The following is a 27,244-nucleotide window of genomic DNA, read 5'->3' on the forward strand; positions in this document are numbered from 1 at the left end:
ACTAAACTAAAGTACTACTGTCGAGCAATACACAACACGAACTCACTCCAAACCGCTGTGCAAATTAACTGAGGATAACATAACACTGACATTCATTAGACTATGTTACAAAGAATAGCACAACTGTTATTTGGGTGTGCTTTGCCTTCGGCAGGGGCACAACCTTTGTTCTGGCACATATATATTTATTATTGTGAGAATGCTGTTCAGCATTCTCACTATTGTTTTTCAACTTCTTAGTTCTTCCGCCGTTTTTTGGCCTTTAACTAGTCCTGCATACTTTCACCGATTCCTACAATTTTTGTATCAAAACGTTCAGCTCCTTCAGGAGATGTTGGCTATGACTTTTGGTATTTCTCACTTTTATACTTTTTAAGACATAACGGTTTTTGTGCAAATTATTCTCCCATTAAAAGTAATGGTAAATCCTTTCAAATCATTAAAAAGCTTCCTCCTCTTTCAAACGTAACTACTTCAGCATACTTTCAGCTAGAGACACCATTCAACCTTTAAAATGTTCACAAGACATTCAGCTATTCCCAAATGATTCAGCTTTTTCAAATATTCAGCCAATTTTGAATTATGACAGTTTGAAATACATTAAAATGTTTGCTCCTTCTTGATTTTTTGAATGAGCAGCAAGCAGTGTGGCACACTGCTGGCTGTACTTTTTCTGATATTCAACTAAATTGTCAAACAAATTCCTCTAACGTTCATATAGTTTAACTTACAGAAACAAGTTATACCTTAAAATGTAGGAAGAATTGTCCTCTTTCAGCCAATGTAACTACTAAAGAGCTCATATTTACAGATTTTCAGCTATGAGCCTTGAAGCGAGAGCAGCCTTTCAAATTCTCTCACTAAATTCAATGGAGAGGTGGGTAAAATTCGTCAGAGAAAGCAAGAAAGAAGACGATTTTGAAACTGCCGGTAGAGACATATTTCTGACCGCACAGACATATAAAAGACATCTCCAGTTTCGGCAGAGTCTTGGGTCTCGGAAAATATCCTCATTTTATTGATTGGATGTGTAGTTTTGCGTCTAGGTCAACTTGTTTGAGGTGTGGATGCTAGGTAAATGTTCGTTTTTCTCTCTGCCTAGCTAGTTAGCTATCACAGCTGTATGGCGTGAAATTAGTGCCAGGAGAGCGAGCTCTGTAAAAACGATTTGTAACTTGCAAAAAAGATTTGTGTCTCCGTAGAAGAAAAAGATTTGTGTACTTGGACATTTTCGTCTGTATCACACAAAGAACGTCAGCGAATAAGAACAAAACTGTTACAAGTACTCAAATCTTTTTCTTCTACGGAGACAAAAAACTTTTTTTTACAAGTACACAAATTTTTTTCTTCTACGGAGACACAATTTTTTTTTCAAGTACACAAATCTTTTTTGCAAGTACACAAATCGTGCCTTCTTCTACGGAGACACAACTTTTTTTTGCAAGTACACGAATCATTTTCTACAGAGACACAAATCTTTTTTGCAAGTTACAAATCGTTTTTACAAATCTTTTTTGCAAGTTACAAATCGTTTTTACAGAGCTCGCTCTCCTGGCACTAATTTCACGCCATACAGCTGCGCCATCACCGTGGAAACCAAACAGACACGCACCATGAAAGCAGAATTGGGTACACGTTTTCGAAACTGCCAAGAGTTGTATCTCTGACCGCACAGTCATATAAAGGATACTGTAGACTCACGGTGTTCCGTACACGTCACATAAAACACGCCAGCCAATTAAAAAATACTTCCTGGCAAAATGTGTAATCGATACTGTTACAAAGTTAATTTTCTCCCGCTTCCAGCCAAATCAAATTGACATCAGTTGGACTTCTGCTGTCAACAAGAGCACAGTAAGTAGCGAAGCTCCCCCTACCGTTGAATCATGGGCTTTAAAAATTGTGCCGGGAGAGGAATTTGAATAGCAATTAGCTAGGCGGAGCCATATCTCCGTAAGGGAAACTGCTCTCTAAGCCTTGTTTTATCAACTTACAAATGTCTAAACTAAACAAAAACATCTTAAAGTATGTTTTGACGTATCATTTCATACAATTTGTAGTTTTAAAATGACTTGTTACAGTCTTGATTACGCATGGTTTAATGCTAGAATCACCGCAGGAAAATTGACTGTCATGACGCGTCTTTTTGAGTGAAACCAATATAAATGTATTATTATGTATTGAATTACGTCAAACTGATCTTATTTTATTTAATGCCAATGTATTCCTTTACAATCATTATCAAAACTACCCAATAAGACCATTTATTAAAAAAAAATTACCTCAGGAAACCTTAACTGTCATGTTGCGTCTTGTGCAGCCGCAACCTAAAATCATTAGACTGAACACTACTGTTAGGACGTGATATTTCTCTTACTTAAAATACAATTACTGAACAATTATTACTGATGCTATAGTCAACATTATTTAATATATTATGAAATAGAAAATAGGTACAGTAGGGTCTAATACTGTGTGGCGCTCCCTTTGACTCCAGTGGTGGCACTCCTGCTTTGTCAGGACGGGGTTCAAATCCCTGTGGTGTCTTTTGCCGGGACACCATAAAGGTGTACGCGCTGGAGATTGTGAAAGCCTCAGGGAGGGCATCTCTGGTCAATCTGGAGCGGGGCCTGAGTGACAACTGGTGGTCACAGCTCCCGGAGCTGTCTACCAGGATCCCCAGCCACATCGACAGGGCCAGGGTATTTGCGGCCACGGAAGAAGCCATCGATGGCTTTTTTGATCTCTACGAGCCAATCTTCCACCAACACGGCTTCCACATGAAACCGCACTTGGTTTTTAATGCCGATGAGACGGGGTTTGGGGACAAACCCAAGTCCAGGGAGCGGGTGCTGACGCCTAAGGGCAAGAGGCACATCTACCGGCAGCAGGTGACCACCCGGGAGCACATCACTGCACAGCTGCATCAGTGCTGCAGGGGCAGACATCCCCCCCTTTGTCATCTGCCTCCCGAGTGCTCCATATGCCCTGGAAGGTCCCCCTGGTGCCATCTATGGCAGGTCAGAGAAGGGGTATATGGACAGTGGCCTGTGGCTGAAGTGGTTAGGCCACTTTATCAAACATGCCCCCCCAGAGAGGCCTCTGCTCCTTGTGGTCGACCAGGCGGAGCCACATAAGAACAGGGAAGCCATCCGGTTCTGCAGGGAGAACATGGTGGTGGTTGTGTGCCTCCCTGCGCACACCACCCACGTGATGCAGCCACTGGATGTGGGGGTGTTTGGTCCTCTGAAGAGGATTTTTGACCGGGATGCTGCCCGTCTTGGCCTGGTGAGGGGGGATGCTTTTTGGGGAAAAATAACTTTTCCCCCCTCCTTAAGGAAGCTTGGCCTAAGGCTGCCAAGCCTGAGAACATCAGAGCAGCCTTCAGGAGGACAGGCCTTATCCCCTGCAACAGGGGATGCTATGACAAGACACAGCTGACCAAAGTCAGACCTGCACCCTCCACGGCGACCACCACCGGCCCAGCCCCCTCCACGGCGACCACCACCGGCCCAGCCCCCAGCCCAGCCCCCTCCACCGGCCATGCCCCCCCTGCAGCAACCCCTTGCTGCCGAACCTGCACCTGCCATGGACCTGCCCAATCCAATCCTTTGGTGCGAGCAGGTCTGGTCTCAGCCAAGTGGGGAGATATTTTAATGCCCCCAGTAATGGCCAACCGTCAAGACCAGCGGCTACCAGTGGTGAGGAGGAGGCCACCACTTGGTGCTCGGGTCGTCACCAGTGACGAGTACAATGAGCTGCTGGTCCGACAGGAGGAAGAGGAGAAGGAGGAAGCTCGGCTTGGGAGACAGGCAGAAGTGCTGAGGAAAAGGGAGATGGCGCAGAGGAAGAAGGAGGAGGCCCAGAGGAAGAGAGAGGAGGCCCAGAGGAAGAGGGAGGAAAAGGAGAGGAAGAGGGCAGAGAAGGAGAGGCAGATGGCAGTAGTGGAGGAGCTTGACGGACACTGCGCTGTCTGCCGTAGCCTATCCCCTCCCTCAGGTGAGGAGGCAGGTGAGGAGGATGCCATGTACGAGTGGGTCCAGTGCGAACTTTGTGAGCTCTGGTTCCACCTCACTTGTTTGGGGATTGTAAGTGTGCCAGCAGGGGACTGGTACTGCCCCAAGTGCTTCCTCAGTGAGATCTAGCACTTTGTATATATGTTTGCTATCTTTGGCTATTTTACCCAGTTCTGTTTAATGTTTTTGTTAAATATGTTCTGCATTTCAACAGTTTAATCTTTAATCAGTTTAATCTTTTAAAATCAACTTTAATGTTAATAGTTTTCTGGGGGGGCATATGGATCAGCGATGTGGATCCAAGATGGCGCCGATGATGGCTGCCTCGGTCGTTAGGTGTCACTGCATTACAATAATGCCACTGCATTACAATAATGGTATCTTGTACATTTGTATTTTTTGTAATATTTGTATTTTTATATTGTAATTTACGGCAACTTATATTTTATTTTATTGTATATTTAATTATATTCTAATCCCACTTAGTACTGCTAGTTTATGTACCCTTAGTATAGATAGTCCACATATTTAAATTTTAGGTATATGTTCATTGTATGCACCTTCCTGCCAAAGCAAATTCCTTGTCTGTGCAAACTTTCATAGCGAATAAATCCCATTCTGATTCTGATTCTGGTCGCGCCTCCTGTCAGTACCTGTTCTTATGCAGGGAAGCTAATGATCCTAATATATTTCTAAACACAACATCTCACAGTTCTCTGTTGAAGGCAGGGCTCCAATTGATTTACAATTCTATATGTATGTGTATAATATGTAGTTATGCTAGTTTGAGACCACAATAGCTATGGAAATAAAGAGTGAATGCAATTATTGATTGAAGTTGGCTTTGTCCATATACAATTTGTCCATTTCACAACACCTTGTATTTCTAACGCTGAGAAGTAGCCTAGCCTAAGGAATAACTTGTCCCTGTGAGAACCCTGTGACGGACGCCAACTTTCCACCAGCTTTCATTTTGACACGCATATTCAAGGTAAGGGGTAACCTCTAGAATCACAGGAGCTTCCACTGTGTTCCCATAAAGTATCCCTGAAAACCTGTGTGCTAGCGAATAACTGCCTACAACCACACAAATACAAGCTCCTATTCCAACTTTCTTGCGATGAAAGTGTAATGTGTTGCCTTTCACAAGCAAAAGCAAATCTAAGTGACTTATTTGGTTATTAAAATAATGGGCAATTAGAATAGTCCGTAATATACATACTTAGGGTAATTTATATGGATAGTATATACTAATAATGTATATTAGGTTATTATACATATTATTATCATCCATATAATAGTATCCATATTATACATGTGCATATTATGTATATTATATGAGTATAAACACATACGTTTCTTATATGTGTCTAACAAGTGTCTTTAAATGTTTTATCGTTGTGGTTGTCAGTTAACCTCTGTTGTCAATATCGCCAATAAAAAGTAAATACTCTTCAGTTACGAAGCATTTGTTTGTAGCTAGGTAACGAATATTATGTCTGGAAAAACGTAGCTAGCTATGTGACCTGGTTTCGCCGTATGATGACAGTCGTAGTGTCACTAGAATGGCCATAACAAAAGATCATATTTCAAATCTGTCTGCTGTTCTACATTGCCCACACAATTTATATATATATATATATATATCTCAACTCTAACATAGCCTGTATCTTGTATCGAAAGTGCTCGAAAATTAGCTCGTCTAATGTATGGTGGACTGAGAACGAGGGTTAAACATGTTTCCATCTGTTGGACCCTTGGTGGAAAGAAGCAAACGTTACACCATGAGTTAAATAATATCGGAAAACGGAACACCGTGAGCTACTCATGATGTTCTGAACAACGCCGGATGTCGCCGTTTTTTTATATTTTAACGTGTATTATTGGTTCAACGTCATGTCAATCATAGCTCAGAAAGTTGCCAAGCGTTTTCCGGCAACTACGATGCTATCAGATTAGCTGTAGCCTTATTTTTGACCGTTGCAGCCTCATTTGAAGTCGCTATACGTCCGAGTTTGTACGGAACACCGTGAGTCTACAGTATCTATGGTTTCGGCAGAGTTTGGTTCTCGGAAAATATCCTTATTTTTTGGATTGGACGTATAGTTTTGCGTCTAGGTTAACTTGTTTGAGGTGTGGATTCTAGATACATTTCTGTTATTCTCTCTTATAATCGAGCTAGCGCGATGGCTCTCCATAACTAAAAACGTTTCGACTTCTTTTCCACAATCGACCAAATAGGCCAAACAAAGTATGTACATTGAGCTTAAAGTGTACCTGATCCAGCTAGATCGTTTTGATTTTAGAAAGTTTCACAGAAATCTGCAAAAATCGAGGCTCAAGACTGTCATAGCTGACCCGTCACGAACAGCCAAACCGGGGCTGGGGTAAGTGTTTGCTGCAGCTGGCGTTAATCCTACGTACAAACGCTTCGTAACTAGAAAGTTTTTACTTTTAATTGACGATATTGAACACAGATGTTAAGTAAATTGTCTTTACTCTAAATATCTTCTCAGTTTTCAATTTGAATCAGTAAATCTAACACAGTAGGAATTCTCCCACGACATCCGCTCGCTCTGCTTAGACTAACAAATGTGTTTTCTCAGTCCACCATACATTAGACGAGCTAATTTTCGAGCACTTTCGATACAAGATACAGGCCATGTTGGAGTTGAGATATATATATAAATTGTGTGGGCAATGTAGAACAGCAGACAGATTTGAAATATGATATTTTGTTATGGCCATTCTAGTGACACTACGACTGTCATCATACGGCGAAACCAGGTCACATAGCTAGATACGTTTTTCCAGACATAATATTCGTTACCTAGCTACAAACAAATGCTTCGTAACTGAAGAGTATTTACTTTTTACTGGCGATATTGACAACAGAAGTTGACCCTCGTGCTGCCTTCGGGTCACATGACCCAAAGGTTCATAACGAACCATCGTTGTGTTTACCCAATTTTACCCAATACAAAAACAAATAAAAATGTTTTTCTTTTAACCATTCCAATTCCAATGTGATCAATTCTGAGACAGCCCGACAGTTAAAAGAAAATGCTTCACTTTGTTTTTGTATGAGGTAAATTTGTCGCAATACGAAGGTGGGTCACAATGACTGATGGGTCAGAAAGACCCGAAGATAACACAAGGGTTAAGGAACTTGTCTTTAATCAAAAGATGGTCTCCGTTTTCAATTTGAAGCAGTAGATATGGCTTACTGTAGAAAGTCTCCCATTGCATGCTCTCTCTAGCTTAGCTTCGGCTACAGATGGACGACAATCACGATGCATGCATTATTCACGCCTACGGTGTTAATACAGTCTGTAAAAATACCACTTTGACACACTTGCAAGATGATCCGCTGGTTAGATGTAATATGATCTTATTTACTACCCACAATAGTTCAACTTTTTTTGCAGCAGCATTTTAATAAGTTAGCTCCAGGTCCTCTCTAAAATACATTTCAGACCTTTTGAAACCTGAGCAAATTACTTTCTACTAAATTTTCAAATTCTTCTGAATTATTTCTGTTTTTGCATTGTTCTTCTCTTTTCTGTAGTTTTATGCCTTCGTCCAGCTCCTGCCCCTTTCAAAAATACATTTCGGGCGCTTTGAAGCTTCAGCTTATAACTTTCTAGTACATTTTCACTATTTTCAGCTTTTTTAGCATGGTCAGCTACCCCCATTCAGGTTTTCAGCATTCTCACTGCTGTTTCGCAGGAACAGCTTTTTCTAGTTATTATTTATTTTTGCCCCCCTAAATCTTCGTCAATATTTGGCCTACATGGGCGGCTGTGGCTCAGGGAGTAGAGAGGGTTGTCTGTTAATCGCAAGGTTGGCGGTTCGATCCCCGACTCCTCCTAGGTCATGTGCCAAAGTATCCTTGAGCAAGACTCTGAACCCCAAGTTGCTCCCGATGGGCAGGCCGGCGCCTTGCATGGTAGCTCGCTGCCGTCAGTATGTGTGAGTGAGAGTGTGAATGAGAGGCAAACATTGTTAAGCGCTTTGAGTGCCGCTAAGGTAGAAAAGCGCTATATAAATGCAGTCCATTTACCATTTACAACCTAGGTGTCAAAAGTTTCGTCTTGGTAGCGATTGAGTTGCTTGTATTTTTATTTATGTTCCGTTGCATGGTTTAGGCTCAAGTTAAGTTAAGTGAAGCTAACGGTGGCTAATTTGCTAGCCACAGTCACTGACGTTACTAACGTCACGAAAACACGCGTGACTATGTAACCAATAAACAGAATTTACTCGGGTTGTGATAGCAGTTTACTATCGATCCAGTTTTATTTAACGTAATGATCGCTACCAGTGAGCCTTTTATGAATGAGCGATTTTCCACTACATAAATGTCAAGCTTATTTACGTTTTTGGGGGCATATTTTCAGTTAGCAGATGGTACTGTTTGAATCGCGATTCCATCTTCTACTGCCGGTAACGTCGTAGAATAATCTTCAGAGGGGGTACTTTATTAATGAATGAATGCAATATGAGTAGGCTAAATGCCTGAAAATATCACGAGAAGGGAAAACTTATAAGGACGTTTAAGTCATAGAGATTAGGTCAATTTTTACACCGGTCTGCCAAATTTATTCGTTTTGATTCAGCTATGAGGCTGCCTCTTGCAGGGGAAATAAGAAGACATCATATTTCATTCTACACTTCACTCGTATTTTCAGTTGTAAATGAGCAGCAAAAAAAAAGATGCTTTTAAATCTATGTAATCTTTATAAATAATAAGTATGCATTTTTATATAAAATATACAGAAATATCAGTTGTAAAAATGTCATTAAAAAACGGACCCCTGTGCAACCGACCCAAGCAAGCACACCCTACAATTTCTCCAGAAATTGTATCCTCTCTAGTTTACAATACAATGAGGTAATGTTACTGTACCTGTGGTGCTACTGTCTGACAGTAGAGATGTATCAGGCGTTATGGTGGCAATCTTTGGGGAGAGCTCCTCCTCCGAGTCCTCCTACAGTAGGCCTACACCCTCAACTCCGCTCTCTTGGGCTCCAGAAATCCTCCAAAACATGGGTGACTCGTTGCCATAAATCTCAATGATGAGCTCAGTAGTCTTTTTGAGGTTTCAGGGAGGTCCTCCTCCAGTTGCTGGATTTTTTTGTTTCCAAATGTCCTTTTTTGTTTCTTGAACCATGTTCTTAAACCGTTTCTGAACATCTTTAACGGCTCTAATAACCGTTGGATTAATGATATTTACTTTTCTGGGGTGCGTTTCCCGATAACGATGGATCGTAGCTGTTACGAGGGTTCTCTACGATAAAATAACGATCCATCGTTATTTCTTACGTGCGTTTCCCGAACATGCTCGTAAGGAGAACCATTGTACGTGTCTCTTAAGTTGCACTTAACAAGACGCTGTCCATTGTACTGAAATGTGATTCTTCTGACGCAACATTAAGACTTTCAAATTAAAACGTTAACCAAAATAATTGACGAATTACGGTACACCAAAAATATTTTCTGTCGCTAAAGAACATTTTACATTTATTATAAGCTACTTATTTTAGTACTTTTCAATGTACATTGTATGATGCTACATGAAGGCAAAGACAATAAAGTGAACGTGCAAACTATGCTGCATCTGAGTTTTACACCGGTGTCAGTTCCCTGCAATCAGCGTGACAAGTATACAAATGCTCAGGTAACGCCCAAACCTATCTATGAAAGACCAATGGCTTCTGACAAGAAAAGAAAGGCTGGCTTCAAGGCCGAAGAAATGAGCATTCTCATCGAAGAACTTGAGAGATATAAATCTATTCTATTTTCTAGATTCAAAGGTGCCCACACCAACAAAGAAAAAACCAAGCTGTGGGAGGAAATTGCTCAAAAACTGACGGCAGTCAGTGGGGTCAGGAGAGGGGGAACTGACGTCAGAAAAAAATTAAAAGACTTCGCCAGTCTGTCAAAAAGAAAGGCTGCAGCAGTGAGGGCTTCTCTAAGCCAAACTGGTGGTGGCCCAAGCTCTGCCACATCTCTGACACCAGAGGAGGAGAGGGCAATACACATCATGGGAGTCACTTCCACTGACGGAATCACTGGGGGGGTGGATATCCGGGGGGGGGTGTTTTGCCCACAGCCAGCACCTCAAGAGCACATGACCCTGGTCCCCCGGTCTCCCCTGGTCTCCGGTGTGCTGCAGACCGTGGTCTCCAACGCACCCAGGTTCGAGACCACATGTGCCTGCAGCCAGGATCTGGTGGAGCTCGAAAGAGAAAAAATCAACATCCTGAAAGGAATTCAGCAAACCCTTCAGGACTCAGCGGCCAGGGATGCACGTTTTCAGGAGGAGGTCTTGGAAATCAAAAGGGCTCGCCTCCAAATTGAGGAAAAGAAGCTCTTACTGGAGCAAATTAAATTTGAGAGGCCCCCCCATTTCTGTGCCAATTCTTCTGCCCAACCAACAAGGTAGTGTATAGGTGAACTTACAGCCTAAGCATACAATGTTCATTTTAATTAAGTAAAAGCTAAATTGTGTATTGTAGTCTATTATATATTCAGTGTTCCCTGTCCCATCCTTACATGCTTTTGTTTTTTCATCTTTTAGATCCAAGTGAGGAGCAGGAGCAGGGAGCACAAACTCTCCAATAAAACTAATATTGCTCTGATATCTTGTGCCTTGGTTTTTAACTCTTCTTGATACTCCACTTTCCATGGGCAAATCCATAGGATTCCTATATTTACTACTTGATTGAGCAACAAGGTAAAAAACCATGCATATAAATGGTATCACACATGCCATGCAGCTAGCAGCCTAAATAATACAATGTACAAATACAAGCGTCTCAATCTCCAACATATTTACTGTCTTATTTTCTAGTGTTGACTATATCTACAATCTTGCAATAACAGGCCAACAGCTTTTCAAGACCATGTTTGCAATCTCATGATTCCCACATTGGCCACAAATGACAATGTGACAAACACATAAGTATTGAATACCCCATGTCTTCAACATGGAACCATTGTTTCCAACATGAATAATCAACTCTACTTTAATTGATGGTTGATCAATTATACTCATTATGAGTGTTAGATGTGTTAGATGACTAATCAGTTTAATTGACATACAGACCCGTCCATTACATTCTCACGGTATATAAAGGAGAGGTCTAGCCTACTTCTCATGCGGAACATGGCTGCAATACAGTAGATAATACGATTGAGAGAGAGAGAGCGACGGTGGCGGCCCAGAAGTAGGCTGGTAAGGCTCAATGCCTTTGTGAGGACGCCGATGAGTCCACTGGACATCCTCGAGGATTCTGCCATCCAACATAAATACCGGCTCAGGAGGACTGACATCATGATGCTCCTAAACCTGGTCGAGGCAGACCTGCAGAGGCCAACCAGGAGGTCCTACGCACTCACCCCTGCAACCCAGCTACTGGCAGCGCTGCGTTTTATGCCACTGGCAGTTTTTTGGAGGTTCTTGGCGATGGATATGGGCTCTTCAAAGCCTCAGTATCGAGATCCGTGGAGGCTGTAACATCAGCACTACTTCGCCACATCCCAGACCACATCCAATTCCCCACAACAAGAGGGGACAAGTCTGCGGTGCAGGATTTTTTTTTTGTGAAGCATAACATCCCCCAAGTCATTGGGGTAATTGATGGCACCCTCATTCCCATCCTCACCCCTTCCAATGAGGGCCATGTTTATTTTTGTAGGAAAGGCTATGCTGCCATCATCTGTCAGGTTATCTGTGACCATCAGGGGCTCATCACTGATCTTGTGGCAAGATGGCCTGGCAGCAGCCACGACTCTTTTGTTTTTTCAAACTCCTCTGTTGGCCAGGAGGCACAAGCTTCCAGGGATGGATGGCTGCTTCTCGGGGACAGTGGGTATCCATTGAGGCCATACCTTTTTACACCTGTTGCCAACCCCCACAACGAAGCTGAGGAGAAGTACAATGAAGCTCACCGTGTGGCCAGGAGTATCATTGAGAGGACTCTTGCCAGATGGAAGATGAGATTCCGATGTCTCCACAAGTCGGCTGGAGGTCTTCTTTTCCACCCATCAAAATGTTGTGCAGTTATTGCAGTAACTGCAATGCTGCACAACATAGCTGTAAGAGCTACAACCCCCTTGGGTCCTCAAGAAGACCAGTTGGAGGAAGATGGTGCGGAAGAAGATAGCCCTCCCCTGCAGGCCCACGATCCCCGGCATGTCCAGTATTTGACTGGCTTTGAAGCACGGCAACGTGTCATTAATGAGTTCTTTTTCTGAATGGCTTATGATTTTTGTATGAGTTTTCACTCCCTCCCAGCCCCTTCACCCTGTGACTTCCCAGTCAACCCTGTGGAGTCCTTCCATTTCCTGGGCACTACCATCTCCCAGCACTTTTTGTAAATCTCTCTTAGAGGCGCTTTGGATAAAAGCGTCTGCTAAATGAATACATGTAAATGTAACATCAGCTCCCTCACCAAGAAGGCACAACAGGATGTACTTCCTGTGTCAACTGAAGAAGTTGATCTGTCAAAGACAATGATGGTGCAGTATTGGGTACTGACAATGATGGGTACTGACAATGATGGGTACCATATTTGAGTGCATCCTCACCTCCTTCATCACCATCTGGTACCCTGCCTTGGACACACTGTTCCAGCCACTCCCCTCCGGCAGGAGGCTGCGGTCTACCCGGACAAGAACCTCTCGCCCAAGGAACAGTTTCTTCCAACTCTCACTGACTCATGTCTAAATGGAATTAGGCATAACTTGAATCCAGGAAAAGAATACCACATTAGACCAAATGAAGTACGGGAGAATTGGACTGCACCTCCCTCTTCCCAGGTAGGCTATTGTTTCCACATATACACTCTATTCCTCCTGTCTGCATGCTCACATGTTTTGTTGCCCTCCCACCCTCTGCTTCTCTCAGGCACGCCAGGGGGATCTGCTCGTGCTTCTGCTCAGTCGTGACCCTCAAGGACTGTTCCACCACACCTCCAGCTCGATAACTATCCCATCCTTACCCACTTCATTCAGTCTTGATCATATTCTAGAGAATGACACTCTTGTCTTCACAGGACCCTAGGCTCGGCCTCGCTACCAGCCTCCCTAACGTCAGGCTCGGCTTTGCCACCAGCCTCTTCATCCACCGGGTTTGGCGTGCTACCAGCCCTATAATTCTAATAAACATCTTCAATGTTCAATTGTTGTTGTGTTATTGCACTCGTAAAAGCGTTACGTTAATGCATTTCTAGTTACTATTGCACATTACAACAGCCATATTTCAATGTTATAGTATTTTGAATAAGACTGATATTTGTTTGTTAAATCTACCTTCGTTTATTGCACCCACCAAATCAAATAATTTTGTGTAACCTAAATTTACTTGAGAATAAACCGGATTCTGATATTTTTTCGGCACTTAAACTTGTATGGTTCACTAAGAAATATCCCAGTTCCAGCGTAACTGCTGTAAAAAGAGAACCAAAATAATCTTATTTTCCATCGGAAGTAACTTTCAGCATTAGTCTAATGTAGTTTTCATGGTCGGCCTACGTGTGTCTCCACTGAGTCACTGTGCAACGATGCACTTAGCGATCTACGACTGGTCTGGAACTCTCGTTAATCTACGAGCCGATGTATACGACTCCGTTTTCATGGACACAGGGAACGCCCTCTCCGACGTGGAACGCCCTCTCCGAGACCCTCGGAGAGCTCTATGTGCACCTCCTGATTTTCCTGACTATCCGTCCGTCCGTCATTTTACGGATACCCCTTGGCTGTGATTGGTCCGTATTAAGAACCGCTTGCGTCAGGGGTGGGGTTGCCGTGACCAACAAGACGAACAGAATCCTTTGACCGCCATTGCTGTAAGATTTTACAATTTATATTTCAGCTAAACAGTACATGTAAATCAGCATCTGAATTAAAATGTGACGAGAAATGAGCAGTGTAGTTGCTGAAAATTTGCTTATTTTATTGATGAAACGGATTTGTAAATTTGCTCCGACTTTTCGATAACCTAGCTAGCATCGCAGTGCCACCTACTCTTCTGGCGGTGAATTGTTTTCAGCACCCACAGCCTTCGGAGTACTATAAATTCAACGAATCCGTCTGACTCCGTCTGTCTGTCCGTAACGGAGTCGGAGAAGTATAATTCGGCCTTTAGAAGGATCTGCTGTGAGGTTGTTCACTTCAGAGGGTAACTTTGGTGTGCTGCTGTAAGGTTGTTTGGAGGTTAACTTTAGAAACATCTGCAGTTGCAGTAGTCCCTGGGCCTGGTTACAAAGATAGAATGATGGCCTGAATTTGCTGGAGCAGAAATGGCCCAATTAGAGCAGTGCAGAACAGTAGTAATGTTCAGAGCTAAGGGGAAAGCTCTCTAATTTAAGACATATTAGGAAAATGTATGATTTGTGCATTTGTATTTGGAAAATTATTGAATCATATTTAGGAGATTAATATAATAAACTGTGTTGAATGTTTTGGTAAATATTAGTACCAACTGCACATTCCAGCACATTCGGGTTCAGAGGGTTGTCAAGATAGATGGATAAAGAGGCTGGCCTTTTAAGATCTTCCTCTGTACATTATTATGGTCCTAACAAGTTATACACTAGTTAACTTCCATGGTCAGTTCTGAAGCTTGGCTCTGGAGAGGGGAAGTAAACACAGCAGCTGTGACCTGGTTGTCCTCCATACAGATCAATAACAAGGAGACTGGTCCTGCAAATCGGACAACATGGATGCCTGACAGAACCAAGCATGCTGTTACAGTCCAGCAATGACATGATCTTCCCTGAAACATATTTAAGGCTCGGAGGACAAACACAAACTTCTTCTTTCATGTTGTCAAACACTAATGATCCCTTTCATGGGTCCTCTGGAAAACCACTCAGACAGACCGGGTCATTCCTGCACACATCTTCACTTCAGAGCACTTAAATCGCATTTTATTTGTTTAGCCTTTTTTACAAGCACTGTCACAAAGGGCTTCACAGTTGCCCTCAGACGTTAGATGACAAAACAGAACTTGTGAAGCATCACAAATGGGGTCTCTGCTCCACATAAAAGCATGGTCTGTGGTGAGGCACGTTCATCTACACATGCACAGGTTTCAGGTCACAGAAGATCGTTCTTACCAGAGCAGAGGCATAAACTATGTCTCCCCCCCAAGGCCCTGTGGGGGATTTTCAATAGTGTTTGATGGCAGTTTGGATGGCTGGGGAATACGGACACAGCATCTGGCCCAGCAGTGAGCTGATTCTGCAGGAATCCACTATAAACCCTCTTCTTTGAGATGCCCCTCTGCTTCCTTCCAACTCCACCCAGCCTGACATCTTTGTGCCAATGCTGTGTGTGTGTGTGTGCGTGTGTGAGCGTGTGTGAGCGTGTGTGCGTGTGAGTAGTCTGGGCATGCACCAGAACTTTTTGGAACCACACTTTGACTAGTTTCTGAAATGCACTTTCACACAAAGCCTCAATGAACTTTACCACACAGGGTGTGTTGCTTTAAAATGTACCCCTCCAGAGACAAATCATCTGGAAGTTAAAGAGCTTGGGTCCCACAGACAGCATACCAAGAGCTCTCTCAAGAGACATACAAGCATACCAGAGAAGAGACTCTGACTCAGACTTTGTTGTTTTGGCCTGTTCCACACAATGACACTATAAATAAAGACTGTATTATATTAAAAGGCCTGGGGGCCCCAACCAGGAACCAGCTGTAACCAGAGAGAGATGTCTCTGTGGTAAAGATGATAGCCACATTGTTAATCTCCACTCTCTGGGAATAATTACCTCTATCTCTGTTAGATGATTTACTACTGTGATCAGTTGTGTCATTGGGTGTGCTTTGCCTTCGGCAAGGGCACAACCTTTGTTCTCTCACATATATATTATTATTATTTTTATTATTCTTTTTGCCCCCCTAAAACTCAGTCAATATTTGGCCTACATAGACAACGTAGGTGTCAAAAGTTTCGTCTTGGTAGCGATTGAGTTGCTTCTATTGGAATTTACGTTCCGTTGCATGGTTTAGGCTTAAATTAAGTTTTTGTGGCGAAAAGTGAAGCTAACGGTGGCTAATTTGCTAGCCACAGTCACTGACGTTACTAACGTCACTGCGTCACTAACGTCACGAAAACACGCGTGACTACCTTTGGCAGAACATTCGTTTCGCATCTGTTAACTTGGGGGATAGCTAGGCTAACTATAGCTTTACTGCAAGGCAGCTGCAGAAACGCCACAAGAAAAGAGGCCAGGGTGATAACTATTTACTCATTTTACTTTGTGATATGACACACAATTGTGATGTGTAATGTACAATATAAGCTGATATTATTAAGGAAGTACATCTACTTTCGGAAACAGTAGTCTACTATTTCACTGAAGTATTAGCATCATGACATTAGCCTGTGTTGCCCTGGCAACACATACTACAGTGGTCTATGATGTATCTGTTTTCAATCGTTAAAATAAACATTCCTCACATATACATTTTCGTTGTATGATTTATTCTGACATTAGTAAACGATTTGTTGGTGAAATTACCATTACCTGTGGTTTCAAACCAGTGTAGCTCACTGCAACGCTGTAGCCTACCCGAGACACTAGTGTAGAGTAGCTAACAAAAACTCCTCAGCTGTTCAAGTCAAACGGCGACAGAACATGTTCGGCACTCCCCTTACTCAAAAGTCTTTCAATAGTTGAAACAATCTGACTACTAACCTGAACTTCATTGCCACAGCCTAAACTTTGTCAATCTGTTCATGAAAATAATTAATTTCAGCCTAAACCGTACAACGGAACGTTGAATCGAATTCAACCAACGCAAGACGAACGCAGCAGTAGTCTAGTACTGTACTGTAGTAGTATAATTTACCGGGGCAGCTTCTCCACACAGGGCTATATCGCATTTTGCGTTGTTACTGACAATGATCGCTACCAGTGAGCTTTTTATGAATGAGCGAAGTACATCTACTTTCGGAAACAGTAGTCTACTATGTCACTGAAGTATTAGCATCATGACATTAGCCTCTGTTGCCCGGGCAACACATACTACAGTGGTCTATAACATAAACATATCTATGATGCATCTGTTTTCAATCGTTAAAATAAACATTCCTCACAAATACATTTTCGTTGTAGGATTTATTATGACATTACATTACAAGTAAACGATTTGTGGGTGAAATTATCATTATCTGTGGTTTCAAACCAGTGTTGCTCACTAAAACGCTGTAGCCTACGCGAGACACAGCTGTTTAGGAAGTCAAACGGCGACAGAACATGTTCGGCACTCTCCTTATTGAAATCAAAAATCTAACTACTAACCTTAACTTCATTGCCACAGCCTAAACTTTGTCAATCTGTTCATGAAAATAATTAATTTCAGCCTAAACCGTACAACGGAACTTTAAATCGAATTCAACCAACGCAATCGCTACCAAGACTAACACAGCAGTAGTTTAGTACTGTACTGTAGTAGTATAATTTACCGGGGCAGCTTCTCCACACAGGGCTATATCGCATTTTGCGTTGTTACTGACAATGATCGCTACCAGTGAGCTTTTTATGAATGAGCGATTTTCCACTAAATAAATGTCAAGCTTATTTACGTTTTGGGGGGCATATTTTCAGTTAGCAGATGGTACTGTTTGAATCGCGATTCTATCTTCTGCCGGTAAAGTCGTAGAATAATCTTCAAAGGGGGTTCTTTATTAATGAATGAATGCAATATGAGTAGGCTAAATGCCTGAAAATATCACGAGAATGGACAACTTTAAAGGACGTTTAAGTCATAGAGATTAGGTCCATTTTTACACCGGTCTGACAAATGTATTCGTTTTGATTCAGCCTGTCAGCTGCTTCTTGCAGGGGAAATGAGAAGACATCATATTTCATTCTACACTTCACTCGTATTTTGAGTTGTAAATGAGCAGCAAAAAAAAGATGCTTTTAAATCTATGTAATCTTTATAAATAATAAGTAGGCCCGATGCATTTTTATATAAAATATACAGACCCCTGTGCAACCGACGCAAGCAAGCACACCCTACAATTTCCCCAGAAATTGTATCCTCTCTAGTTTTAATAGTTTTCTTATGATGACCCTGAGTTGGGAAAAGTTGACACCAAACCATTCTGGGATTTGATTTTCAAACAGCAAGAGTGTAGAAGTGCTTATTCTGTGACAATACTAACAGGATGGGATGTGTCACAAATAGTGATGGGACGTTCGCGAACGATCCGGCTCTAAGAGCCGGCTCTTGAAGGTGAACGTCGGTAGCTGGCTCACATATCTGAAGAGCCGACTCTATTTTTAATAGATTAATACAGCCTATAAAAACTAAATGATTATGAAATAATGAATTTTAATTGTATTTAAAATAATTGACTAATTAAAAGAACAACAAAAAAATACTTGTAGGCTTAAAGGCACACACGATCATCCTCACATTCTGTTCCTGTCAATCCTGCATGAGGGGGGGCCGAGCCAACTCACACACAGTCAGAGAGTAGTCAAAACTCGGAGGAGAGCCATGACAAATCAATGCATTTTTTAAGATATGTGGTTACGGTCGAGTATGATTTAATTTCATAATTTAATTCAAATTGTTTTCACACCATCATAGTCAAATTCATAGTTAAAACATGTATTTTTTAAAGAGCCGTTCGGGAGCCAAAAGAGCCGGCTCTTTTTGGTGAGCTGAGCCATACGAGCCGGCTCACGAAAAAGAGCCGGAATGCCCATCACTAGTCACAAAGGACAAACCATCAAACTGTTTGGTTTGGTGCTTAGACAATTTGTGGATGATGACCATAGAGTGGAAAATATATTTTTTATTTTATTATCTAAATCTATATTTATGACAGAATTTTGAATGTGACACTATATGTGGTTTGTTATTATTTTGGAAATTTGGTTTTTCAATTCAGCTCTCCTGGGGGGTATTCCAGGTGGCGGGTTTAGTGAAAACTTTGACTTGGTTAACCCTGAAAAGAGGCATACTCCGGGTTTTCCATTCCAGAAAGAGAGGTAACGAAAACTTGGTCAGTGTCCATTGTAACTTACTCTGTGAACCTAACCGGTTCGCTAGCAGGTTTTCCTGACAAACTCTGCGTTTCTACCTTCCCTCGCACTTTCTGAGCTTGATACAGTTGGCAGACATGGGATGTCCTTTCCTGGTTCAGCCGACCGATCTCTTAATTCGCTTCAGACCGATTTATACTACTCCGACTCCGTTACGGACAGACAGGCGGACGTAGTTAGACGGATTCGTTAAATTTATAGTTCTCCGAAGGCTAGGTGCTGAAGAAAATTCACCACCAGAAGAGTATAGGTGGCGCTGCACTGCGATGCTAGCTAGGTTATCGAAAAGTCGGAGCAAATTTACAAATTAGCTGTTTCATCAATAACATAAGCACATTTTCAGCAAGTACACTGCCCATTTCTCGTCACATTTTAATTCAAATGCTGATTTACATGTACTGTTTAGCTGAAATATGAATTGTAAAACCTTACAGCAATGGCGGTCAAAGGATTCTGTTCGTCATGTTGGTCACCTCGCCCCTGACGCAAGCGGTTCTTAATACGGACCAATCACAGCCAAGGGGTATCCGTAAAATGACGGACTAGCGGACGGATAGTCAGGAAATCAGGAGGGTGCACGTAGAGCTTTCCAAGGGGCTTGGAAAGGGCTCGGAGAGGGCGTTCCCTGTCTCCGTGAAAACGGAGTAGTATAATTTGGCCTTAAATTATACGCCAGGACAGGATTTTAAGACTGTGATTTGATGTGCTTTCATTCCCTGATGAATACGCAAGTTAACGTTACAGTTTCCCATCACACTCCGTAATTTATTTTAGCAACATTCTGAGCCCTTACATCGCTAATGTTACACATCGTGGACGTGCACCCAGAACCGACCAAATGATTTTTGGCACTGAAATAAAGACAAATCATTGAAATTGTATTTGGTCTTCTTAATTGCCTACAAATAGAAATCCAACAATGAGTATTTTTATGTCTACTGTTCCTATAATTTACATGATTCGCCTGTGACCATGTACCGTCCTGTAACTGGTGTTCCAGCAAAAATATTTCAAGATTGTAGGGGGTCAATATTGGCCAGACAACCAAAACTAATTCCCCTATGGTTTGAAGGAAGATGGGAAACTGAACAGTGTATTAACATTAAACAAATAATGCCAATACCAATGGAATTACAGTTATTTGACTCTGGGTTAAATCAGAGCAAGAATCGTCAAAGTAAGGTTAAATAAAATAATAATTTAATCATATTGCAAATGAATGAAATCAATTACAAATGAAGGTTAACTCTTACCTACTCTACCATGATTATTGTATACCAGAGATAGAAAGCAAGAGGTGAGGAAGGAGGAGTAGGACAAGTCAGAGCTGAGGAGAAGGTCTCAGGACATCAAGAATCCACAGAACAATGCTTCACAATTCCTTTTATACCCAAGAACAACCAATCACACCACAATATTGAACCTTACTTATCAACATATGACTAGCAATGCTACAGTAAGTTACACAATGAGGTGTGAGAGCCATCAAGTTGAGACTCCATCCAGTAAGAGGTGGGGGCAGGTTGACACAAGGTCAGCCTCTATCATCTCTTGGTCAAAATAGAAGTTCAGCAAATATAACTTAAGATATAGCTGCAAGCAGCAATGCGGGTTCCTCTGCAAAATGGCAAAATATTATAGAAATGTACATTGAAGGTCAAGAGTTGGACAACAAGAGAGCAAAACTACTTAATGCTTGGCCAACAACAATAGGCTGAATGGGGATTTGAACTCCTGAGCATAAGGTTACAAGTCAGTCTCTGTATCCTCTCTGATACAACTGTTGAGATTTTATGAATAGAAAGGGCAGAGTATTAGCTTTGGTCAGCTTTGGGACAAAGGTTAAGAAACGGTTGACATTTCAAGGTTTAATTGCATGAAATTGCGCATGGTACTTCAGAATGATTTCATCTTGAAGCCAATAAGGTTTGAAAAACCATCAGTCAAAATTGTATTTGATTTATTGACACAAAGATATTGAGGCAATGTGGACATGTACATAAATACACCCCTTTCAGCCATTTTGTATTGCATTTCTTATTCCATTTCACCCTACATAAAGACACATCTGCACGCACACTATCCCCATCCATGCTGTTTCTCTCTCTCCCAGCGCAGGTCAGGCCAAGGCAGAATTGCTGCTGCGGCCGCATGAGGTTTGGAAGTAGTCCAAAAACATGCCTCCCACAATTGACACATTTAAACCGCAACACTCATTTCAAACTTTCCAGAAGAAAACAACGGATATTTAAACTCTTCTTGACTTGATATCTTTCCAAAATCTCAGTCAAACCACAATTATGAGTAGTTCAGTCAAGACACTCACGTGATTGATTTCACCATTTATTCATACACATGACAAATGGTTTAACATTGGCGGAATGGATGTACATGGGGAAGCGCTCCCTGCCTTCACTGCAGCATGCATGACATGAGGCAGGGAGCAACAAGTTAAATCCCCCACGGGGAGAACAGACAGACCACATGGGGGAGAAGGGGATGGTGGTGGGTGGCAGCATCGCAGAACACAAGGGTAATCGAGGACGCGTGTGCGTGCATGTGTGCGACATTATAGCGCCACCTATCCAGCTAAGCCTATGTGCTGAGAACACGGCGATAGGTGATATGGCGCGCGCTGCCCGAGTTCCATGCCTGAACTAACTCCGCCCATTTCAGTCAAGACACTCACGTGATTGATTTCACCATTTATTCATACACATGACAAATGGTTTAACATTGGCGGAATGGATATACATGGGGAAGCGCTCCCTGCCTTCACTGCAGCATGCATGACATGAGGCAGGGAGCAACAAGTTAAATCCCCTAAACACCTTGAGCGCCTGCTCAGCTTGAGCGCCCTGCTCAGCTTGAGCGCCCTGCTCAGCCCGAGCGACCTGCTCAGCCCGAGCGCCTTGCTCGGCTTCTTCTTGAGCTCCTGCTCGGCTTCTTCTTGAGCTGCTCGGCTTCTTCTTGAGCTCCTGCTCGGCTGCTTCTTGAGCTCCTGCTCGGCTGCTTCCTGAGCTCCTGCTCGGCTTCTGCTTGAGCGCCTTCTCGAGCGCCTGCTCGGTTTCCTGAGCGCCTGCTCAGCTTGGAGGCCTGCTCAGCTTGAGCACCTTCTTGAGCGCATGCTCGGTTTCCTGAGCGCCTGCTCAGCTTCCTGAGCGCCTGCTCAGCTTGGAGGCCTGCTCGGCTTGAGCGCCTTCTCGAGGGCCTGCTCGGCTTCCTGAGCGCCTGCTCGGCTCCCTGAGCGCCTGCTCGGCTTCCTGAGCGCCTGCTCGGCTTCCTGAGCGCCTGCTCGGCTTCCTGAGCGCCTGCTCAGCTTGGAGGCCTGCTCAGCTTGAGCGCCTTCTCGGCTTCTTCTTGAGCGCCTGCTCGGCTTCTTCTTGAGCGCCTGCTCGGCTTCTCCTTGAGCGCCTGCTCAGCTGCTCGGCCTAGAGTAGATAGTCGCAGAGCATTATCCAATGCAAGCCTCCATTGTGTACCGGCTGCAAGCATCGCCCGACACAGTCCCGGTCTCTGTTCTCAAGCGCTCATGAGTTCTGCGCTTCCACGACGTCCAGTGCGGACGTGGACACCAGGGCCCGGTTTTTCAAAAGTAATCCACTAGGATTTTGGATAACGGATTGGATCAAATCTTGAAAATGGGTTTTTCAAAAGAAAAAACGGATTACATAATCGGATTAGATCACGTAATCCAATCTTGGTTTTGATCCGGATCAAACCTTTAGTTTGGGTTTTTCAGAACTTTTTTGTAGGATTTGGATCACTTTGATCCCAAAAATCTGGATTAAACTGATCCCATCAGAAGGGTGGATTCAGCGTGGATTTCATACCCAAAATGTAATGAAAACTTAAATGTATCAAATAATACTATATTTGGATCATGCAGTATCTGACAAGATATCCTATTTATTCATAAGGTTTTAATTTTATTTGTACATCCGTCAGGCTACAGTGATTAGGTAGGCTTTAACGTATTCAGCCTTTCAGTATAGGCCTGATAAAATAATCCCCCAAACAGCTGTCAAAATTGACCAAAAACAACACATTTTATTCTGTCACTAATTGATATATATATATTCATCAAAATCGAAAATATTTTTGTTTTTAGAATATTTATTAGTGATGCATGCAATGATTACAGAATAACCAAATAAATGCAAAGAATGGCAATCACTGATTTTAAAAATCCAAAACAAATCCAAATCAGAAATAGTGTCTAACTATTGCGTTCCTTGTTGCACGTCCTGTTTGCTCGTTCTGGCAGAATGCAGGAGGTTGGTTAGGGTCTCCAAGGGGCTCAGGTGCATCATTGTCAGCACAGAGAGGGACATTGCGCTTAGTAGCGATGTTGTGCAGGACAATACAGGCAAGGGTTATGTTGCATGCTTTCTGTGGTTCCGCTCTCAGGCATGCAAAGCGCCTCTTAAGAACTCCATTTAAACGCTCAATTGCACATCTTGCTCTGCAATGAGCAGTGTTGAAGCGTGCCTGCGCCGGTGTATTTGCTGTTAGAAAAGGAGTCATCAGCCATGGTAGGAGTGGGTAGGCACTGTCCTAATATTATGCCATCCGGTCGGTTGGTTTGGAGGTCTCTATATAGAGCGCTCTCCCTCAGGATCCAGGCCACTTGACAACGCAGTTGGTGATGATGAGGTCAGCATCACACACAAGTTGGACATTGATGCTGTGCCTCCCCTTTCTGTTTATAAACTCCCATTCATTCTCATGAGGTGCTTGTATATGCACATGTGTGCAGTCGATTGCTCCAATAGTATTGGGCATATTCCCCAAAAGAAAAAAGCTGCGCTTGGCCTGGGCAATCTGGTTGTCCTTTGGAAAAGAAACAAATTCATTGATCAGGCTGGCCAGTGCGATTGACACATCTCTCACCACATCACACATAGCTGATTTCACCACTCCCATATAGTCACCAACAACCTGATAGAAAGTCCCACATGCATAAAATCGGAGAGCAATGAGGATCTGGTCTTCCACAGACAGACCGTGACTCCTTTGGGTTCTGTGTTGAAGTTTAGGCCTGAGAAGGTTCACAAGGTACTCTATATCAGCCTTCCCAAAGCGAAACCGGACATACAGCTCCTCAGTGGTGTATTGCTCCAGTGGCTTGGTACGTTCAACATACACCCTTTGACGGTATCCTCTTCTGGCAAGTGGTGGTGGCGGTGGACAACACCTGCCATTTCACTGTCTCTCTGTGAATCCTCTGAGAAAGGCTGATTTATATGGCTGTGTAGTTGGTCTTTTCAAACACACCTATTACAACTGATTGGTTTTGGCTTGTGTTCAATTGAGGCAATTGGACCCAAGGCCTATAATTGATGAACAATGTTCACTATAGTAAAGCAACGGAACCATGGACTCAAGAAGCTGTAACTTCACTGCTGCTGAAACCAATGCACTACTAGAGGGTGTTCGGTGCCATTATGGAACAATAGTGGGAAGTTTTAATTCTGATAAGGATACCAACAAAAAGAAAAATGATGTTTGGATTTTAATCACAGAAAATGTGAATGCCATAGGGTCTGGCCAGAGGAGGACCAAATACCAAATCAAATTGCGGTGGAAGAATCTTAAGGCCAGGGCAACAAAGGACCATGCTGAAGCCAAAAACCCACAAACAGGCAACAAGCCATTTAAGAGGGGAGATTACACAGATGTGGTCCTCGACATCATTGGAGGTGAGAAGTCGCAAGCTCTCCATGGTATTCAAGGTGTTGTGGGGGATGGCGAGCCTTGGATTGAGGAGGAGGAGAATCTGCCAGTTCCTCCTGAGGCTGATCCAGAGAGCGTATTTATATTGGATCTCAGCTCTGTTCCTGAGGAAGAAGCTGGATCTTCATTGGTTGAGCCAGTGGTAGTTGCTACAGGATCTCAGAGGAAAGGCTTGAAGCGCCCTTCATCAAACAAAGATGATGATTACAAGGCACTTCTGCAAAAAGAGACTGAAAGGGCAGAAGCACAGCTTCGTCTGGCAGAGGAACAACTGACTCTGACCAAACCAAGGCCAGACTTGAGATCCGCCTCCTAAAGGCTACGCTCAGACAAGCTGGTCTCTCCACATCAGATGAGGAAGTCTGAAATTATTGAGTATTTGACATTAAGTCTTTTTTTTTTATTCAATACATCTATATTTGAAACTTGTTATAATTATCCTCAATGTACAGTGTTTGTGTTGTAGGTCTCAGATGAGCGGACTGCTGGAAGAGGATGGGGTGGGTTTTTTCTTGTTTTTAGTTTTTTTTAAATGTGTGTGTTTTCATTTCAAATAAAAATAAACTTATATTGACCCCACACTAGCTATTCTACTTGTTGCTCTTTACATATCTATAGTTCTACATTGTGATTTCCTATCCTGTTTGAGCACTGGTTATCCATATTTGGTGATCCTGAAAAGTTCTTATCCGGATCAGATTGATACAATCCGATGTTGCTTTGAAAAACTGTCTCAAAAGTAAGATGGATTACGTGATCACGGATCGCAAAAGAAAGGATTACTAAATCCGGATCAATTTTATCCGGATTGAACCTTTTGAAAAACCGGGCCCAGAAGCAGCCGCCCTGATCCGGAAGGAATACGCCGTATACGGCTCCGGGGACAGGCCATAGCACTCGCACAGAACTTAGTGGAGTTGCGTGAGCCACGATCTGGTCGTGGATGTGCCGGCTGCGTCACTGGTAAACAGGGGCTCATCAGGTGTCGCCCGGGGCGGTACAGCAGGTACCGGCGCATGAAGGAGAGGGGACAAAAGGTAGTTAGTGTGGACCATCACAGTGGGGGTACCTTTACACCGCAGAACCCGAGAAACACTATCGAGCAGGGTGTCGACTTAGCACGAAGCACCCCTGTCTCAGTGGACACAGTAGTCTGTGCAGTAAAGGTGGAGTGTTAGGAAGACGTTTGTCTGCTTTCAGCCCGCTGCTTCCGTGCACCGCTCATTACAAGACGAAGAGACGGGCTTCCCAGAAGGCTGCATGATGAAGGATCCTCACACCGAACCTACAACTGGACACCTGCCACCAATGCTTTGATGGACACGGTGCACCCTGCAAAGGGCACAGCACAGACATGTTTACAGGCAGGGCACGCAGAGAACGCATCATGGTATGTATAAGAATATCGAAGCTAGGCAGGGGTTGCCGGTATTCACTTGCCCTTTGATGAGGGCACAGATCGGGGAAGCGTCCCTGCAGGCTACCTGCAGCATGCAGATACCTATTGCAATCAGTATAGCTGGCTTCATGCAGACCGTCTCGCAAGCTTCTCGGTTCATCATTATCGTTACTCATTTTCTGACACATTGATTACATCAGACACAGGTTCAGCATTGTCAGTACACATTGGTATATCTACAGGTGTAACCGGGCCAGGGTATTCTTCTCTGCCTTGAGAAAACGAAGCTCAATGCTCCAATTGAATATGTTCCTCTTATGATTTCGTAAGACAACATGCATGCAAATGACCGTAGACCAGATGGGCTACAATATTAGGGGACCGCTACGGCCTGTATAAAGCATCCAAAACAGCATGTCATGGGACATAACTAGTAGTATATGGAATTGCAGCAGGATTAGCATCGTAGATTCATTCCTTTACAGGACGCATCCTAGTAAACCATTACTGCTATTAACCGACGTTTGCCGTCTCCATTGTTAGGCTACTTAAAATGTCACTAGGACGATGTACTCCGGTGCTTCCGCTGTATTCATAATACCGCTGCTCGGAATTGAAAGAACGTCATCAAACGCGAGCGAGTAGATTGGATCTGCTCCACGATTCTAACAACCAATTTAAACGGCGCGAATACAGCAAGCACTTCTGTTCGGCTCGGTCAAGCAGTGACAAACGGGGCATCTTAGTAACAGTAACACTACTAATGGCTAGCAGCTACCTAGCGAACTCTGGCTGCTTCTTCGAATGTGGGCTTGTGCAGCAAAGCATTAATGCTCCTATTATTGTAGACTGAGAAGCGTGCACATTGCATTGTCCTTGCACGATATGTCCAACCCTACACCCCGCACTCGATCAGACACCTGTCCAACAGGTCAGTGCACCGAGAAAACCCAAACGTGATTCACGATGGTACCTGCTAATGTCGCTCCTCGGATATGCCAGATATGCCGCGAGTGC

The sequence above is a fragment of the Osmerus mordax genome, chromosome 8 (assembly GCF_038355195.1).
Source record: "Osmerus mordax isolate fOsmMor3 chromosome 8, fOsmMor3.pri, whole genome shotgun sequence".
Classification (NCBI taxonomy): domain Eukaryota; kingdom Metazoa; phylum Chordata; class Actinopteri; order Osmeriformes; family Osmeridae; genus Osmerus; species Osmerus mordax.